At 35.9% G+C, this 20,736-nt stretch overlaps 1 long non-coding RNA gene across 4 annotated transcripts in view; it reads left to right on the plus strand.

The window, feature by feature from the left end:
• LOC139076402 (uncharacterized) overlaps nt 1–20,736 on the plus strand; it is a 104,313-nt gene that overhangs the window by 45,033 nt on the left and 38,544 nt on the right. For 2 of the 4 annotated variants that reach the window (XR_011527977.1, XR_011527978.1), the window contains 3 exons: nt 4,391–4,477; nt 5,891–5,929; nt 15,458–15,552. This is a non-coding gene — a long non-coding RNA (uncharacterized lncRNA). The remainder of the gene's footprint in view (nt 1–4,390; nt 4,478–5,890; nt 5,930–15,457; nt 15,553–20,736) is intronic. The other 2 variants (XR_011527975.1, XR_011527976.1) reach the window with 1 other exon arrangement.

Below are 20,736 nucleotides of genomic sequence, written 5' to 3' on the forward strand. Positions count from 1 at the left end.
TGCATCAAGGAATTCCATCAGTTTAAAATATACAAGTACCCCTGTTTTATCAGCATCTTTCTGGTTTCGTATGAGAGACAGGTTGGCCTTCGGGCAGTGTTTCTTGCTGCTGTTATCAAGGGCACTCTGAAAGGAATTAAGTCAGCTGGAAATTTTGAGGCTTGGGAACAATAATGCAACTTTTGCTCTATTCTTTCTCATCAGTACCTTCCACTAGAACACTACAAGTATTTTTTATGTTTCCAACTTTAATTGAGTAGGAGTTGATTGGCTTATATTATCCCATATAAAATAGTGATAACAGCAATAATAATAGTAATTACCATTATCTGCTCTTTGTGGTCCTTCTGAATATGTCATTTACCCTTTATAGCATTGCTGAAATTGAAGCATCACAATGTCCATTTTCAGAGATGAGAAAACTAAGATTAGAGAGTTTTGTGCATGTGCCCAAAGTAAAAAGCTCATAATTAGCAAAATGAATTTTTTAACTGATGTCTGGCTGAAACCAAAGCAATTATACTCATTAGAAGTATTTTGATGTGGTACAATACTATGTGAATGTTCCTAGGAAGAAAATTATCTTTCTTTTGTATTTAGAGAAACTTTTCGGAGCATACCCAGAATCTAGATTTTTTTTTCTTTTCGGATTTGGTAACATATTGAATATGTGGAATTCTGGAATTGTCCATTGCAGAGTTGCTCAATGTTGCACTTCTGACATTCTGTGTTGGATAATACTTTGTTTTGAGAGGCTATTCTGTGCACTTCAATATGTTTAACAGCATCCCTGGCCTCCACTCAGTTGCGACAAGCAAAACGTCTCCAGGCATTGCCGAATGTCTTGGGGATTGGAAAGTGGGGGATGTCAAAATTGCCTTTGGTTGAGAACCACTGTTCTCCAGGGAGCTGTAGTTTCCTTAAAGCTCCTGAATTTAGCTCTGAGACCTTCTCCCTGGGAATATTTTTAAGATTATATTTCTCTAAATGTGGCATGATATCTGCCATTTTTCCTTTTGCTTAAACCTTTTCAAAACCATTATTTTTCCATGATTGCATGTGCTAACTTATCATTTAACAGTTAGATATTTTACTTGTCAGATATTGAACTGGTGGTTTGGCCATTCAGGGGCTTTAAGATCTGAAAAGGCATCCATGTGAGGGCAAAGCCTTGAGCTTTCAAAAAGAACCTCCTTGGGCACAATGGAAATGTGCTCTAATTTCCTGCCATTCTAACACTCTTGCCAGATTTGTTCTAGAACTAATTTTTAACCCTTCTCACGCTGTATGTAACAACTCGATATTCAAGTTCCATATCTGACCTGGGCTCAAAAACTATTTTTGTTTTATTAACTGATTTGGGTACTCTCCCATGCTTGCTCTGCAAATAACTTTAGTCCCAACCTCATTTTTTGTGTAACAGCGTCTTCTCTTTCTGTTGACATTTATATTCAACTTGATTCACTGTATGATTAATGGAAGAGATCAGTATCATCCAGACTAAAGTGAGAGAGTTGGTCTACCCAAGAATAAGCACTCAAATAGGTACTTTCATCATTAACCTGGATCTTAACAACTTTATGTCCTATCTAACCTAGAAAATAAATCCCTTATTTGTGGGCAGGTGTCTTTATACAGTTTAAGCTTTTAAAATTAAATCTAAAATGAAAAAGTTAAAGAGAGAAGGGGAAAAAGCATTAAGATTTTAAAGGAGAACAGTGCAATTCACAAGCTTGAGGTGTTCACAGTGGTCTCTTTTCAAAGCATATATCAAAATGATAAATGAGATTTTATTTGGGGTTTTTTCATTCAGAGATATGAACATTCAGTTCTATTCTTTGTTTATTTTATCCGGGACATTTCCTCAACAAAACCAATATATCTCCTTTATTCTCTAATTCTGTGATCATTTTTGTCTTGTTTTGATCTTGATTTTTTTTTTAATTGAAGTCCATGTTCTTTGATCTTCCTTCTTTGATATGCTTATTTATGTCTTCCATATGATAGTTAAGCAAACTATCCATTTAGAAAAATGAAGTTACATTCTTCAGCTTTTTTACCTGCTTGCAGGAATAAAAATCTGCATTAATTCTGAAAAGGCCGGATATAAATTTGCCTTTGCATTATCATTGAAAATATGGAAACTGCTAAGAAAATAATAAAGTAAATCAGAATAAATTGGGAATATTTACTCCCTTAAGAGAAAGTAGATATAAGGTCTGTGATTATAGTGAAAGCAAAACGAGTGGTTTATTCAAGTGAGTGAGCAAGTAGAAGATTGAAAGTCAATACTATCTGTAAACCTAGGACAAAATTTGTCTGAGAGGGGTTCCAGTTTATCAACTTTATTTTGATAGAGTTGACAAAATTAACTCTATGAATCAAATTACAACTTAAAGAAGTTTTAATTCTCAACGTATTTCTAATTCAGAAAGACCTTCTTTCAATTTGTATTCATTGCTTTTCTGCATGTGAGTGTAGATTTTATATACATGTACATAAAAAGCAGAAGAGTGCATCATGCACTGTGGTTCTCAGTCTTTTACTATTTGTGCATGTCAAATAGTAATTAAATAGAATTAGTAATTTAATAGAATTAAAGTCTAAATTCTAACCAATGTCTTTACTTCACCTCCAAACACATGTAAAGATTGCACTTGGATTTGCTATTATATTTGCAAGGTCAGATCTTGTTGCCCAAATCTTAGTTCTAAGAGAATATATTTCATTGCATGATATCAGTATGTCTTTCCTCCTTCTTACCCCCTCTCTAGCGTATCCATTGCCTGCTAGAACATGATTAGAAATTAAGATTCAGGATATTTCTATCAATCAGGATGGTCTCAGTTATGCTGTGGTGAAAACAATAACCTCCCAATCTCCGTGTCTTAAAACAACAAAGATTTTATTCTTGCTCTTGCTGTGTGACTAGCAAGGGTCATTGGGGATTCTCTTCTGCATCTTTGCCACTCTGGGACCTGTGCTGATGGAACAGTCACTCTTTGAAACACTGTCCCTGTGGCAGAGGGAAAGAGAGACTAGTGAATTACACACTGGCTCTTTAACTATTCTACCGGAAGCGATCCTTACATTTCCACTCACAATTCACTCACCAATGAAGTTAACTGACAACTCCTTACTAATAGGCTACAGAAAACATGCTTATTTCATTGTCCTGATGGAAAGACAGAAATATTTGTGGGCAACATCGATGCAATATTGACTGTCGCCATTTACTCTTTAGATCACAAAATATTAAGTTCACTTTCCTTTCTATATGCAGAACACACTAATCTCTTCCCCAAGCAAGATTGCTAAAAAGTCTGATCCAGTCACTGGGTCCAAATCAAAGCCCAAGAGCTTTAAATTATGTCTGGTTAATAGGTGTGTCCTCTGGGACATGGGCTTGTGAACTAAGGAGACACAAAATCTGTCGTCCTTTCCCCTCCTTCATAATCCCAATACACCGTGGTAGGACAGGTCTAGGGTGACAATAATAAATACTCGCATCCAGAAAGAGGAAGAATGGGCAACAAATGGTAATCATTCCCATAGCAACCTGGAAGCTCACTAAACTGGCACTGTTTGGTTCCTCTAACCTAAGGATGGGGAACATTCTTTGATTAAGCTCTGCTGGCTCTTTGAAGGTGCTTCCCTGTCCTTTCATTCTCAGGCATCTTCCTTTTCCGTTATCTCGCTTGGCCACATCTGAATACAGCCTCCTTGGGGATGAGCCAATTTCTCAGGCTGCTTCCTGTTTGTAAACTACTGGGGGCCAAGAGTCATCTTATGTCTCAAATGGTCACAGTCTCTTTTAGTCCTGGCAAGTTGTGGTTTTTGACAGTAAAACCCTTTCAGAACTAAGTCAGCTTCTTATTGATTTGATTCCAATTCAGCTCCATATATCCATGTGCACACCCATACTTAGTGTATTTCTACACATAATTTCCATATTTGCTGTATCTGTTGCCTTTCTTGCTCCTATGCCTCCCTTGCTGTTGTTCTACTTAATTGCGTGTTGCTGAGCCTTTCTGGCTTTGGAAATAGAGAGAGCCACACACTTACTCTCTTTTCTCTGAAAGGTTTTGTCCAATTGAAATGAGTTACTGGGTGTTGCTCTCATAGTGTTACTTTCACTCAAAATCTCTTTGTGCATTTATTCCTTGTAGCTTGTGCACCTACTTGGAATATCATTTCAATGCTAACAACTGGCAGTGAAAGGATGCATTAGCCAGGGTTCTTGGTTGCCAGGAAGCAAAGTTGAATCTGGCTAATTAAGTAGAAATAGTGTCTATTAAAAGTATATTGGGTAGCTCACAATTTTTTTTGGCATCAGAGAACCAAGCTTCAGGCTAAGTTTCCAGGAATAACACCAAAATCTTTCCTGCAGAGTTTACCTGATGAAGCATTACTGATGCTGCTACCACCCCATGGAGACTTGTTGGAAGATGCCATGGCTGCTACTGCCTAACTGAAGGTGGGTCTGTGCCAGGAAGTTTTGATCTCTGCTACCGTCATAATTTGACACCCCAGCCACCACTACTACTGGGAACAAAAAGAATCTTGAATGGGCCTACTTCCCAAAGTTGTACACTATTGATTTAAAGTTCTTGAGAAGTTTTCTGGATTCTACCTTGAGGATATCAATTCCTAAATCTGTAAATTAATCAAACATAGCAAAGACATTCAAAAAGTACTAAGTAGGCAAAATAAATGACATTTACAATCTCATCTTGTTTTCAGCCATCATACTGAAGGTTTAATGGATCTCTCCTAACACTGAAAAATTTTCCAAAATCCTGCATGTAGGTTCTGGAATTTAAAAGTATTCTAGTTATTAACTAGCTACTATGTTCAAAATTTTCAAATTAGTATCACTCCTAATGGGCATCCATACCGGAGTGCGGTAGCATATTACTAACGATGACATTCATATACAGAAAACTGGTTTTCATATTCACTTTCTCATTTCATCTTTACTACAACTCTTTGATATAGTGTTACTATTACTTTAACCTATCAGAACAGGAAATGAATGTACAGGGGCTCTGTGGTTTGGCTCAGTGTTATTTCTCAGATTCAAAATTTGAATCCAAACTTTGGGTTCTAAAATTTGAGTTCTATAGATGAAACTGAAATTATGCATTGATATTAGAAAAAGGGTAGACTCAAAGGGAATTAAATAGAGGGAGGACAAGGCCTTCACATGTGTGTTGGTGGGTGGGAGGAATGGTTAAAGTGAGATAGAAGGATATGGGGTGTGGATGCTCTGTGTCATGCTGGAGTGTTGAGAAACCCAAATTACCTGTATCATTGTGTAAGTCCACAGAAGGAAAGAAAAATAGGTGTGTGAAGGAAATAAAATAAATTAACATTAAATACCTCATAATTAGCTGAAGACTTACGAGTATCGTTTTTTAGAATTTCATGTTTTTCTGAAATTTGATACCACACAAATATTGCACTCCATCAGCTTCCTAAAAGACACACTGGCTGTTTTCTTCAAATTCAATTTGTCTTCCCTACAATGTTAATGAGTTGTCTGAATATTAGTGTGGGGGATCGGAATTGGCCACCGAAGATATGTCTCTTTGGCATGAGGATATTTTGGGCTGGTTACTTTTAAAAACTGCAGACATGAGAGAAACTCTGAAAAGTAGAATTTACCCTTTGTAAGAGACATTTACATTTGTAAGGGAAATCTCCATCTGTAAAGGTGTCTCCCTCTCTGTACCAGGAAGAAGAGGGGATGACCTTATCTCTAGAAACTCTTATCAATTTGGAAGGCAAGGACTTAAATCTGCATAATAACCTTACTCTTGTTTTCTGTACTTTCTGCTAATCTCCCATAACTGACTCCCCCTCTCCCAACACCCTCCTTTGCCTTTAGCTGAAGATGGTATTGAAGATGAGAGCATCTGCCTTTTTGGTGAGTTGCTTAGTTGCCTTGAGTCTCTCCCATGTACACATGTTATAAAGCTTTGTTTAATTTTCTCCTGTTATTCTGTCTCATCTGAATTTAATTTGTAGCCTGGCCAGCAGAAGGAGCAAGAGTGGGTAGAGGAAATGTCTTCCTCCCCTACAATTAGCATTGTCTAAGTTTTAGATTCATTCAAGTTCATTAACCAGTTGAAAACATGGTTTTCCAACCTATTTTACTTCCTTGTTGACACCTTTTGCCCAATGGCACTTTGTTCTTGTTTTGTGGCTCTGTTCACAAACTATTATTGCACTGTGACATTCCCCAAACAAATATTTGGTTTTTATAAAAGGTGTATAATGTTTCTTAAAAAAATGAAGTGAAAGATGATGAAAATAGTAGTTTCAGGGTTAATTCAACTCTCAGATATCATGCACTGAGCAGAAGTTCTACCATTTGAATTTATTGTCTGGTTAAGAAAATTGAGAGCTTTTGCACTTGGCCACCTCTGATCACCATCATCTTTTCTCCCAACACTGACTTATCACTGATACTCACCTGCCTTTTTCAAGTTACAGCATATATTGAAATTTCTACTGTGCCTTTCATTAATTACCAAGGAGTACAAGAACAGCCACGCAAAACTACTATCAAGCTGTACGTCCAGTATGGCTTATGTGATAGCTCATAGGAGATCCTGTAGCTCTTAAGAGCATTCATGTCACCACTTTATCAGTTGGGAGAGACTGTAGTGGTTACTTACGCTTTTGACAATGCAGGAGCCTCCTCATCTTCAGAAAATTAATCAGATTTCTGCCTTTTGTTCAGACCCACCCTGTTTTTAAACAAATGTATTACTACAAATTATGGTATGACAGTTCCAATTTATGTTTCATATTATATTTCTTAAATTAGATTCATTGAGACTTTGGGATAGGTGGATTAAATTATTACTTAAATGCCAAATTTAATTTAGTACTAAAAAGATTTCTTATCTGAAAGAGAAGCTTGTTATGTTTATTACGTTGACCTTTTCACTATATGTCTGTGATTTTTATTTTTGTTTATTCCTTAACTATAACTTCAGACTCAGGGTGTCTTGACACTTTCAAGGAATGTTTGAAGCACATGATTATGTGTGTGTGTGTGTGTGTGTGTGTGTGACTTCCATGATGAGATTTGATATTACTTTATGATCATACGGCTTTTGTTTTTTTACCTTTCCTGAATTTCTTAGTCTTATTATTGAACCTCCCCAGGAGAGCTTCTCCCCAGTATCTATGCTTCATTTGGTTGTCTTATTTACCATGATGATGCATTGTCTTTTTTATGCAGATGATATACAGATTTATCTCTTTCAGTGAACTTTTCTGCAGCAATTTCAAAGCTGTCAGGCTGGAAGACTAAGATTAAAGACTAAAAGGCCCAGCATTTCCACAACAAAGTACATACAAACACAACAGCCAGCTAGATCTTCTCTTGATTTAATAATCCTTTTGTTGTGACTCGTTTTTTATGGGAATAGACTCTTCTGTAGAAGAAGTGCAAAGCCAAGGTCATGGAGGAATGGACTCTAGAGGTATTCTAGTGGGATATTATTCACTGGTTGCTTAAATGTTTCATTTAACTTCTAAGGAACATTGATCAACCATGACCATTGTTCTTTGGGACTGATTTATAAGTACAGGAATAGCCTGAGAGCATCACATTACTAGATCAAATATTAGGGAATGAGTGGGAAAATCGTTAGGAGAGAGAAATAAAACCAGAACATTCTGCAGCCAGAAATACCTCCTTTGCCATCTTCTAAATGTTGGAGTTTGTAAAGGGCTTGAATTCTGACTTTTTAAAAATTCTCATTCAACCCCTTTCCCTCCAAATTCATTCTTATTGCTTTAAATGTCATCAATACTTTCTGCTGCCTAAACTTGTGTCTCCAGCCCTGATGTGCTTTCTGAAATGCAGACTTATATCATGACTTATTTGAATGTTACATGGAAATGTCATGGTTATCTCTCATGTGATACATCATAAACCAGCTTGCATTTAGTCTAATGTTTCACATCTCTAGTAAAAGCCATATCTATCCAACTAAGTGCTCAAGGAAGACACCTAGGAATTGTCCTGGACACTTCTCGTGTTTAATTCATTAGCAAGTTGAGTTGATTCTACCTACAGAATATTTCCGAATCATCTGTTTCTCTGTTTTCAATGCTGACCCTCTATTTTGATCCACCACCACTGCTTATCTGATTTATTTTATTCTTGCCTGGCTTCAAACTTCTTGCTACATAATAACCAGAAATATATTTGGAAAAGCCAAAGAGCACTTAGTACCTCACTGCCTAGAATCCTGTTATCACCTGTTATTATACTTAGAACAAAAGCTAAGGTCCTGCATGGATTCTGTTCCTGGCTCTTCCTAGTTGATATTTGCGTGAACTTTAGCATGTAATCTTTGTCCCTTAGTCTGCTCACCTTTAAAATGAGAATGCTAATGGTGAAAATACATTTCTCATAGACTTCCTGAGAAAATTAAGTGAGTTAACTATGAAAACAATTTGAACAGTGTTTCAAACATAATAAGTACCATATAAAGATTTGCTGTTGTCCTTGACTTGACCTTCCAAGCCTGGAATGTTTCAGCCTCTCCTGTCTCTTCAATCTCACCTTGTACCACTCTCCTGTTCACTGAGATCCAGCATGTTGCTTTTTTTTGGTAGTTTAATTATTTACTCAAGTATTCTCATGAGCCAGCTTCTTCCCATTTTTCTGCCAATTGGCCTCAGGTTAAATACCATCTTAAACATCATACCATAGAAACTAAATTTTTTCATTTGCTCCGGCTGCTGTTACTCAGTGACTGGGACTGCCTTTTGACCAGAATTAGGAGAGCAAAGAAGGAGATGGTAGGAAGAACCCCCTCACACTCTCTCGCTCATAGTGGCCCCTATTCTTGTTTCAGTGTCCAGAAAGACAAGGCTCCTGGGAGTTTTTGCTACCCTTGAAACCCAGCTAGGCTCTCATCCTCAGACCAACATTAGGGCAGAAAATAGAAAAGAAAAACAAACAAAACAGAAAAATCCCAGGATTTCAGGCCATACAGGTTGCTTCTTCAAGTTTTGACTTTACCCTCAATCAACTTGATTTTGCTTTCTTTTCAGAGACTTCTGGTAGTTTCTTTTTCTATTTACCCAGCATTTTGAAGTGTTCTGGGCTTCTGGTAGTTTCTTTTTCTATTTACCCAGCATTTTGAAGTGTTCTGGGCTTACTCCACCTTAGACGACGCTGGAAGTTCATGCAACTGATTTTTAAATTGAAGATTCTAGATTATCTTACCAAGAGTTACCCAGTGGACTTCATAACTGTACAAAGTATTGGTAATGTTAGCACATTTGATTCCAAAGTATTGTAAAGGTTCAACTCTTAATTTAAAAGTCTTACTTTTGCAAAATAATCTTATCTATGATAACTTGCACCAGATAGAGCTGGAAAAACACTAGAAAAACGTGGGCACACTTACTAACTTCATAGAGTTTTAGAATTTCTACTCTTCCCTTAGATGTCCTGCATAAGGTGGAGGCATTATATGGCACAAGTGTGAGCCCTCAAATATCAAATATAAATGAAGCATTTTTCCTAATAGTTAAGGATAAAAATGAATAGAAATAACAATAATAATATTTGTTTCATTCAATTCAATGGGTTATCTTGCACAGCCTTTGAAATATATCCATTTGTAGATATGGCTGGTTAAAAGCACACACTGCAGAGTCAGAAAGACCTGGCTCAGATCCTAACTTGGCGTTTATTAGCTGTGTGACCAGGGGCAAATTCCCTACTCTGAACATCAGTTATTTTGTCTATAATATGAGGATTTTGGTAATGGTTAAATGAGATAAAATATATGCATTATATTGCACAAACCTCTCACGCGTGATTTCTCTTTGCCTATTACTGTACACATACATATTTACATATTATCTATAATCACACACATTACACAAATCTGTTATAAAAGATATCATTTACTACTCAAAGTCATTAAATCTTTATGAACTGTAATTACTACATATTTAAAATAAGACTGGTTAATATTACTCAGCCTCCATCTCTGGCTGATTGTGTCCTGTCAACTCAGCATCACTGCCATTCCCTCTAGTTTTCAGCTTTAGACCACAGGGTGAGACCTGGAATTACATTACCCCAAAATCTCTTGACTCTAAAATACTAACGAGAGGCATTGAGGAAGGCTCCAGTCAGGTAGCTTAGATCATCAGTGGTAACTTCTTTTGACTTCCAATTTCTCCTGAACCACTTTGGTGCTGCAAACCAGGATCATCAAATATACCTCCCTATAATTCCTGATTTCCTGAAAGCAGGAGCTAGCCTTCACTCACCCACCTCTTCCAACTGTTTTGCAGTCTTTGATCACCTACGCTAAATCTGTCTCTAACAAAAACAACCAGAGTACTTTGGATTTGCCGATCTTTGACTGACGCATGCCCGAAAGACATAACACATGTGAAGGTTCTATCAGACAAGAGGAAACATTACGTGACTATTAGATACTTTTTTTCTCTTCCTACTTTCTTTTCTACTGGGGTAAAATCTCCTTCTCATCTGAATTACTATACATTTTTCTTTTGTATTATCTTTCTAAGAAATAATGAAGCAATGTGAAAAACATAAGAAATTTTGAGTACAAGGTGGTATAATTTATATTGTGTTGTTATATCAGCCTTTTATGATTAAAAACTATATAAGAAAAGAGATTATTTTCTTTGAGTAAAATAAAGTATCTGTAGATTTGTTGTTTATTTCTTTGTAATGCTCTGTTGAAGAGGTGTTTTTAAAGTAGGGATGTTATTGCGATGATGGCACTTGTCAAGAAACTGCCAATTAAAAAAGCCGAACTTCCTTATTCACAAAACGGTATACAGTACATACGTACAAGACAGCTCTGTCTATCTGATTAACTGGCTGCAGATCTCATCACTAAGGGATACTAATGAGATGGAAAATGAAGCTTATTCTGACTAAATTACCAAAGGATCTCTAGCAGAGAATGATACAACACAAATGCCCAGAATCTCACAGAAAATGTGGGACAAAATACTCTGTAATTTGAAAGGTTTTAATGCGAAGAATTTTAATAAGGGAAATGGATAATGAAAAAAATATAATTTAATGTAAGACTTAGGATCTCTAAGGGAAAGTACCTCAAAGTACTGGATTAACCTCACGACTTTTATTGCAAACCAGGGTCACATTTCCTGGAGGAAGCCATAAAGGCAGCCCTAGGCTACAATGAGACAAGCTACCTCACTCCCAAAGAAGTCAAAGACTGGAGCAATGATAATAACATTTCTAATGTTTATTGCCTGGGGAAAGATTTTCAAAGGTGGCATGAAGCCAAAAATAAATTACTTTTTAAACAAATCCCTGAACCTTTGCTCTCAGTGGCTCCCCTTTGGTGTCTTGTCAAATGTCTCCAGTGTGATAGCCCTCTTCATATTAAGATTGGTGCATCCATAATTTATCTTAGGCCTGGCAGGGATAATTCTTTTGATATCCCATTCCGAATTTTTCTAAGTTACAAGAGCAGCACTTATTTCTGTTATTAGCAGCACCTAAGCCAGAACTAGTTATGGCTGTTACAATGAATGTGTATTTCAGCCTAGAAATGTGTCATTAAGGAAAATGAAAAAGGACTGACTAAGCTATTACAAATATGTAGCTGTTGTTTTTTTCCTCTTCTTTTCTAATGTGTAGAGCAAACATGGAAATTGCATAACATAGAACATATACTAAATAAAATCCTCATACATACCAGTTATTCCAGGGTGTACTTGGGCAAATCCTTTTAAAATTCATTCGAGTCTAATTAATATCTGATATATCATAAAGTTTTGTTCTATAGTTTCAATATGTGCCCCAAGTCAAATCAAATAAACTAGAAATATAAAGAACATTAGTTTGTCACAAAATAGAATTTCAATTCACGCAGAATCCTTTTGTATGCACATCCTACAATAAGTAAAATTCACATTTTTCAAAGAAGTGGGCAATTTATGATTCTTAATAGATATGAAGCTAGCAACCCAACACTATTAAGGCTATATCAGTTGCCAAAAATCATACAAAACAAGAAACCATACCATTATCCAATCATCAAGATGAAGTAGACCTGCATTCAGGAAAGAGTAAAAAAGAACCATCAACTGGTATATTGCAGCTAAAAATATAAATAAATCAGACTCCTCACTTGAGCTACATATGGTTATCTTTTATTGCAGATGTTTTCCATAATCTTCATTGCCTCTGTTATAAATGGAATTTGATTAGACAGGGCAAAAAAGAAACGAATGCAGTGGTAATGGCTGCCAAATAATGAAGAAGACATTTCCTATCACAAAATCTATGTCACCCACAACTAAGATATACAACTATGTACCAGGGGGATTTGGGGAGATAAAGCAGGAAAAAAAGTCTATGTCATTTAAATCATTAATTAAGAGTGATGGGAGAATATAGGTATTTTCAGACATTCAAGGATGTATAAAATTTGTGTCCTATAAACTCTTTCTTAGAAGGTAACTGAGGTGGTACTCTAGCACAGTGAGAGGATAAAAGTAGCCAGCAAAGTTTGTATGACTCAGGAGATTATTGAAGGTAGGTCCCTAAACAGCATCTCACAGTACAGCTTAGAGCAGAAGGACAGGAGTCTCCAGGACAAGATAATAATGAAAGGAAAACTCCATAGTGTAAACCTGAAATTCATATAAGACTTGCCATAAAAATAAAACAGTAAACTATTTAATTAAACATAAATAATATTCAATAAGCAAGCAGCTATAAACTCCAGGAAATAAAGAAACAAACAAAAAGCCCTAAAAATGTTATGGTAAAAATTTAAAGCAGGGGCTGGCCCCGTGGCCAAGTGATTAAGTTCACGTGCTCCACTTCCACAGCCCAGGGTTTCTCTGGTTCAGATCCTGGGCATGGCTCAGGCCACAACAAAGCAGTGTCCCACATAACACAACCTGAAGAACCTACAAGTAGAATATACAACTATGTACTGGGAGGCTTTGGGGAGAAGAAGAAGAAGAAGAAGAAGAAGAAGAAAAGAAGATTACCAACAGATGTTAGCTCAGGTGCCAACCTTTAAAAAAAAGAAAAATTTAAAGCAAACTAAAATAGAGCTTCATTGTGAGGAACTCATTGAATGTCATCATGACTCAATTTATCTTGAGCACGTAACATTATATTTTGCGTGGCATAGCAGAAGTGACATTGAAAGAATTATGATCATAGTATCCCAGGGTCTAAATCTAACTATCATAAATCCAAGAGCGACACTTAGATTTACAGTGACCAATATTTACATGGTTTAATTTCCTGAAAAAAATATAACTGTTTTTTACCTTTGGGAATCAACAATGAACACATCAAAGACTCCTTAATTAAGATTAAAGGACATAAAGTGTATGTTAGAAGTTTTGCCAGAAGAAAAATACAGATACATTGCACAGAGGCTGGAGGGAAGAAGGGGAGGAAGAGAGGTCGAAGGGAGAGTCAGAGTCTTCATTTTTGAAGTGGCCATTCGGAATGTTCTTTTGTTCTCAGGTAACAAGAAATAAAAGATTAGGTATGATTTTTAAACTTCCATAGTTGAGTAGCAGGTAAACCAAGAATTCTTACATAGTTAAGTTAGAAAGAGGAGAGGTAAGAGGAGGGATAGTGTTATAAATTTACATATATGAAAGAAAGTGATCAAGAAAAAGTTGTTCAAGCATTTCAAAATTAGTTAAAAAAATGTTTGTCTTTGAGGATTGGAACTGGGAGCTGAGAAGCGTAAATTAGGACACACTTTTTAATTAAAATTCTCTGTGCTATTAGATTTTTTAAAACGTGTGCTTATATTACTTTAGTCAAATTATGAAACAATTTGAAAACAAAAATTTCATATAAAGGGAGATATACAGAGCAGTAAAATTCTTAAGAATGGAAAGCATGATAGATTTGTTAGTGCCGTTCTGTAGTTCCCTCAGTTGTTAATTCCCTATCAAATTCCCTAACGTGGCTTATCCAAAAAATACTTACATAACCTCAATTTCCAAAATTTTATGCTCATCACTCAAGAGAAAGTCCTCCTTGTCTCTATTTAAATAAGAAGGTGGACGCTATCCAGAGAAAACTGCTTAAATTTCCTTTTTCTCACCTCAGAATGCCTGTTCAGCTCATGTCCATATTTTCTCTTCTGCTCTGATAGAAATGTATCTGTTCTTCTCTAAGACTAATTCTTATGTAATCACACTTAGTTCAATCTCAAACATCCGATCGCCTTCTAAACTTAATCCGCTTTGTTTGGCCTTGATCTGTGCTATCTCCTTTCCAGCCCACTAACATGTTCCAATATTGTGTATCAGGTTGACACTTTTCAGATACCCTATGTTTCTTCCCTTCTCCCTCTCATACCCAGTCTTATACTAAGGATAGCACACACTTGCTGCCTATATTTTCTTACCTTTTCAACTTATTTGATAAGCTCTTAAAATCTAACATCTCTGTTGATCTAAAGAAATTACTTTTTTATAGGCGAATACCTACAAATGGCACGTGAAAATAATTTTTATCAGTTTTTATCTTCATTGACTTCCTCCATCTATCAGTTTGGATCACTTGTTCACGAGTGAGATTGTATTTTTTATGCTGCTTCAACAGTTTGCCCTTGTGTCTTTTTGAACTTGACTTCTCTGTTTGCCCTTCTTGCTCTTCTTAAACCCTAAATGATGTCACTCTAGAAATTTCTTCCTCAAATGTATTTTTCCTTTATCTATGTTCTCTCTTTATGTGTTTTCATACATTCCACAAAGCTGTATCTTTACTTATGACTTTGTAGGTATAGTGCTGCATTTGAAGCCAAAACCATACTTTAATTCATCTGATCTATTATTTAACTCGTTACCTTTTGCCAACAAACTGATTTCTCCTGCTGACTGTTTATCACTGATTACTCTTTCCATCGACTAAGCTTGAGACCTCATGGGGCCAATCTTGATTTCCTGGCTCTCCTCATGGCAAACGTGCATCCATTTGATTAGTCCTATCATTCATGTCCTTGTAGTGCCTTGCGCATTTATCCTCTGCTTTATATTCTCACTTCCTCCATTGTCAGCTTCCACATTTTTTTCTTTTGCTTTAATTTTTCACATGTATTTATCACTCAATCCTAGTTCTTAAAGCAATGCAGATTGATGGAAGATATATTTCAATAGCTTTACCCTCACAATCTGACAGGGCTTGAATATAAGTCACAAAGTCCATGGTTTATGACAGATGCTGGAGTTGGAAGCCAGCCTACATTTCTGGGCTCTGTTTTGCACTAACATTTTTTCCTCTTTTCTAACTAGCAGATAAGTTCAAAGTACCCTCAAGGCTACAAAATTCAGCACTCTGCTTTCCGCCTGAACCTGGCTCAGTACTCTGGGTTTGGTTTCAGATTTGACTAACATTTCTCTACTCTCTTCCCAGATTGCCAATGAAGAACAGTATTCTCCTACTGGATTTGGGATCCCACGGTAAACCACAGTTTGTGTCTGGGGCACTTTTCTATTCAGCTTTCTTAGGTATGTAATATACTTCTTACCTATCCCCATCCTCTGGCAAAAGGTCTACTGCAGTTGGACAATGTCTTTGATAGGACTCAACAGGCTTGTGATTTTAATCTGCAGCATGAGTTTTCCAATGCTGTTGTGTGTTTATATTAGTTGTAATACTCAGCACCAATGGTGCCCAAAGTCGTGCCCAAGATTGCTATGTTTTTAGATACTGTTCATACTACTCTCCCCCGAGACCAGCCTTTAGAGCTGATTTAGCTCCTTTTGCTCCCCCCTTACCTTAGTGATATGTAATCCAAGGTAGGTTTTAGACACTCTCCTCTCCCATTGGGCCAATTGCTGTGACCCCACAGTCTAAACATAAATAATCCTTCTATCCTGATTCAAGTCCTTCACTCTCTCTCCAATAGCCATACCTGTTTAATAATATTTATTACTTATAGTTACTCTTCTAATTCTCCTTGTGTATTACTATTAGATTGGTTTTCCTAAGAGTGGTGACTATTCATTTATATGAATTATTATTTCCTTTATTGTTCATTAATTCAACACATATTTATTCATTTAGAAACACTAAACTAATCCTATATTCTCTTTCGTGATGGGCTTCAATGGCTTTCCATTTTTCTGAAAAATGAAATACAAAACCTTTTTGTTTCAAACTACCTTAACTGTATTACCATCTTTACACACAGCCCGTGTTTTAACTACACTAGATTCCTCATCTTTCTACAGTAATTCTACACACTTAGTTATAACATTTCTTCCATAGGAGTTGCCATCCTCCTTCATATGTATAAAAACCTTACCCTGTATTTTGCAGTTCATATCTAATTCCAAGAGGAAACCTTACCATATATTTGACTATTAAAGTAAGGGAAATCACTCCCTTTCTAAAGATTTTATTTCCCTGCTTACTAATCTTACAGTCTTAATACCTCAGAAAATCAGAAAACGGTGAAACAATTAATATGAAGTTGTTACTTGTTATATTTCACAAATGGTAAATTATTAAAGAATATTACTATATTAATTCTGAGTACATGTCAGCTTTTGTAATTTAAGTATAATGGGCACATGGTAGAATTTAATTGTGCTTAGTGTCCTTCAGAATAGTCTAAGTGATTATTACAGCAATAAAAATATCATATTGGTATTGGTTAAGGATTAACAATTTTTTATGATTCATTAAGAACATACATTTAGATATGGTATGGCTACCTTTCTGGTCCTCTCTTTTCCAACATGTTAAAATGGAAATATTCAGTTTAAAGGTAATAAACAAACAAAAGTATGGTCACTACAAAAAGTCAAAGATCTGTGTAGCTAATTATCCTAATGCTGTTAATAGTACAAAGACAAGCAACTCAGAAATTATTTCCAGCTTTTACTGATTAAGAAGAAAAGATAATGATCTTGTTTTAAATCCTAAAGTCATCACTAAGGCTTGGGGCAGAACTTTGGCTCACATACCAGTTATGTACCTGCCTTTATTATGTGCCATAAGGGCTCTCTGAAAATATGCATAAGTACCCTTATCTAAAAAATGTGATATAAATTTGATATAAGTGGTTTCAAAGCAAAGGGTAGGAAAGTATAATATATTTAAGAATTGCTAATAAAATGAATCCATGAAACAATAAAGTAAAAAGAAGTTTTCTTTCCTTCATTCAATAAATACAAGTAGAACATAAAGAATAGTTAATGAGACAGAGAAGATTCTTGCTTTCTTATATTCCTTATTTTAGTAGGAGAAGGTAAATAATAAGCTGTTAAATAAACATGATAGTATTATATAGTGATAACTGATAGGAAGAAAATACAATAGCCTAATATGAAAGTGAAAGGGCCAACAAGGGAGTTCCTTCTCATTGAGGGGTCAGGGACAAATCTCTCCAACATGATATTGGAGCTGAGAATAAAACGCCAACAAAGAGTCAGTTATGAGAAGATTCTAGGCAATAGCAAGTGTGAGGCCCACAGGTGGGAATGAGAGTTGGTTTCTAAAGAAAATAGAAAGTTAATGCAGTTTAATAAAACTAAATGGGCAGAGAATGGCATGAAATTAAATCAGAAAGGGATGAATTCATAAAGAGTCTTGTAGGCCATGTTCAGGTGTTTCAATTTTGTTCTAATATTTTATTAAGACATTGTCTTCCTTAAGCTAAAATAATGTCTAGCTGGCCTTTGACCACAAAAGTCTATTTCTGTACAATGTAAAACAAATGTATCCTGAAAACCACAGACACCGTTTCTTACTCTTTACTCATTTTAACTTATGGAAAAATATACATGTATAATTTTATTTCATTGGATTTTTTGCCATTCTATAGAGTTAAACACTGTCTAAATTTTTAATTACGCCTACATCTTACAATATTTACTTTAGCAAACAGGTGAGGATATTTTCGTACAAGGCTAATGTTATTGAACAAACCATTATGTTTGCTAAATTAACTGTGTCATACTCATAACTACTTAAGTAAATCAGGTTCGAGAACCAAATGGAATGTGTCAGGTTGAGACGCAGAGATTTCCATTTTCCTCTGAGATATGACCTCCAGTACCATTGGTAGAAAGAAAGAATGGAATTACATCTGCCCATGCCAATCAGCGTGAATATAACTTAATTTGTTGATCTGGAATTTTTCTTCTCTGTTGCTGAACCTTAACAACATAAACACTAGGGAGTTTGATTTACAGTGTATGAAATGTTGGTACACTACTGCTTTTCATAATATGAGAGAATAAAATACAGCAGCCCCCTTTTATACATCCACCATTCCTTAGCACCTCTCTTTTAGCTCTTACACACATGGCCAAGCGTTTGTCTCTCTTGAGAATTTCCCTGGCACAGCAAACGAGAGATTGATGGTGTTGTTTGTACCAAACATGTCTAAAACAACAAAAGCACATCTCTTTTATTATAAAATCATATTTACCCGCTAAAGTAACAGTTGAAGTTTTTGTCATGATATATCACTCTTAAATATGAGGATTTTTCTAAACTGAATGAATAAAAACATAGAGAAATTATATTTTTCAACTTTAGTCCAGTATACATTAAATAACTTCCTAATACATTATTTGTTTACTTAAATGCATAGTTACTTGCAACACCATGGTTCATTACTTCACTTAGACGAAACTCAACATATTTGATGAGTTACCTAGGATTAGGAACTTCAGATTGCCAATAATCTGGCGTCTTCCTTTATTTTTATTTTTTATTGTAAAAATAATTTTTAAAACATTAACTGTATTGTGTACATTTTCATATAGATATTCTAAATCACACATTTTAGGGGCATGATACGGTTGCTTGGGTAGCTATTTTGCTTCATTGTTTAAAGACATTTATATTGGTCAGCAGAGGAAAGGCTGTGATAAGAAGAGAGAGCAGTTCAGACCTAAAACATCCTAGTGGCTTGAAACAATAAAGGTTCATTTCTCTCTCGCAATAGACAACTGTAACAAGTTGGGTGGGGTGCCCGCCATACATCATCCTCACTCAAGGACCGAGGCCAGGGGAGGCTCCATCTCTCCTGTATGATTCCGTGATTGCCCCAGAAGAAGAAAGGGATCATGGAGTCTACACTCTGACTCTTAAAGGCCCTGCGCAGAAGTGACACATGCCATTTCTGCTCTTATTCTTTGGCCAAAGCAAGCATGTGGCCACACCTAACCTCAAGCAGATGGGGACTCCAATATCTCTCTGCCCAGTGGAAAAAACAGAAATATTTGGTGAGCAATGCTGATGACCAACACAATTTCTGTTTCCTCCTTGTTGAATCTCAGGAATATATACAAAATCCTACTGTCCAAAAACTTATTCATAACCTATCTTCAACTGACATTTCCAGTCTAATCTCCATCATGCCCTCCACACTCTGTGTACATCCATGTCAAAATTCTCATTGTTCTCTCAACATGCTGCAGCACTGTATGTCTTCATGATTTTTCACATACTGTTTTCATGTCAGACATTTCCTTCTTTTCTTCTTCTCCCTATTGGTCTCAGAATCATTCTTTAGGACATATGTCCAGTTTCAACTTTTCTGAGAATCTTCCTTGACTCAGATTAACTCAGTTGCTGTATTCTGAGAAGCCACAGTACATGTAAAAATATTTAATTATTTTAAGTTCTTCCATCTAGAATTTAAGCTCTATGACATTGATTTAATTATTAGTATTTAATATAGAGCAAAAAATGATGATGAAGTGGATTTCTCAGATGAAACACACTTTTACTTGACACATACATTATCTTTCCATTACCTATGATCAAATCATGCATAGCTACATTTGCTTGTGACATTTACCTATTGGTCAAGATTTGGAAAATTCTATCCACAGGCCAAGTCCAGCATGTCTCCTGTTTAAGATAAAATTTTATTGGAACACAGACATATTTGTTTATGTATTACCTATGGCTGCTTTTGTACTACAACCAAAGAGTTGAGTAGTTGCAATGGGGACTGTACTTGCCAGAAAATTCTAAAATATTTACTATCTGACTGCAATGGACTGGATGTTTGTGTCCTCCTCCAAATTCATATGTTGAAATCTTTACGTCCAAGATGATGGTATTGAGACACGGGGCATTTGGGAGGTAATTAGGTCCTAAGAGTGGAGACTTCATGAATGGGATTAGTGCCCTCATAAAAGGGACCCCGGCGAGCTCTCTTGCCCTCTTTCCGCCATGTGAGGATACAACAAGAAGATAGCAATCTGCACCTGAGAAGACAGCCCTCACTGGAACCCAAGCATGCTGGCACCCTGATCTTGAACTTCCCACTCCTCAGGACTGCAAGAAATAAGTTTCTGTTGATTAGAAGCCACTCAGTTTATGGTATTTTATTATAGCACCCTAAGCTAATCCCTAGGGACACTGACCCTTGACAGGAAGTTTGTGGACCCTCTAACCTAAATAAAAATGTGACCTTCACAGTATAGGAATGTAGTGAAGAAAATCAGTATTTGTTAAACTTCTTCTACCAAGCACCATTCTTTATCCTTTTTATCTCCTTTACCTCTCAAAATAGACATATATTAGTGTGTCATCTCCTTTCTTATACATGAAAAATAATTATGGCTGAACTATGGTAGATTTCTCCAAATTGTTTGGCTAGACTTAAGATTGAAAACTGCAAATAACAATATCTCATGATTTCCCACTATATTATTTCATTT

The sequence above is a fragment of the Equus przewalskii genome, chromosome 16, assembly GCF_037783145.1.
Source record: "Equus przewalskii isolate Varuska chromosome 16, EquPr2, whole genome shotgun sequence".
NCBI lineage: Eukaryota > Metazoa > Chordata > Mammalia > Perissodactyla > Equidae > Equus > Equus przewalskii.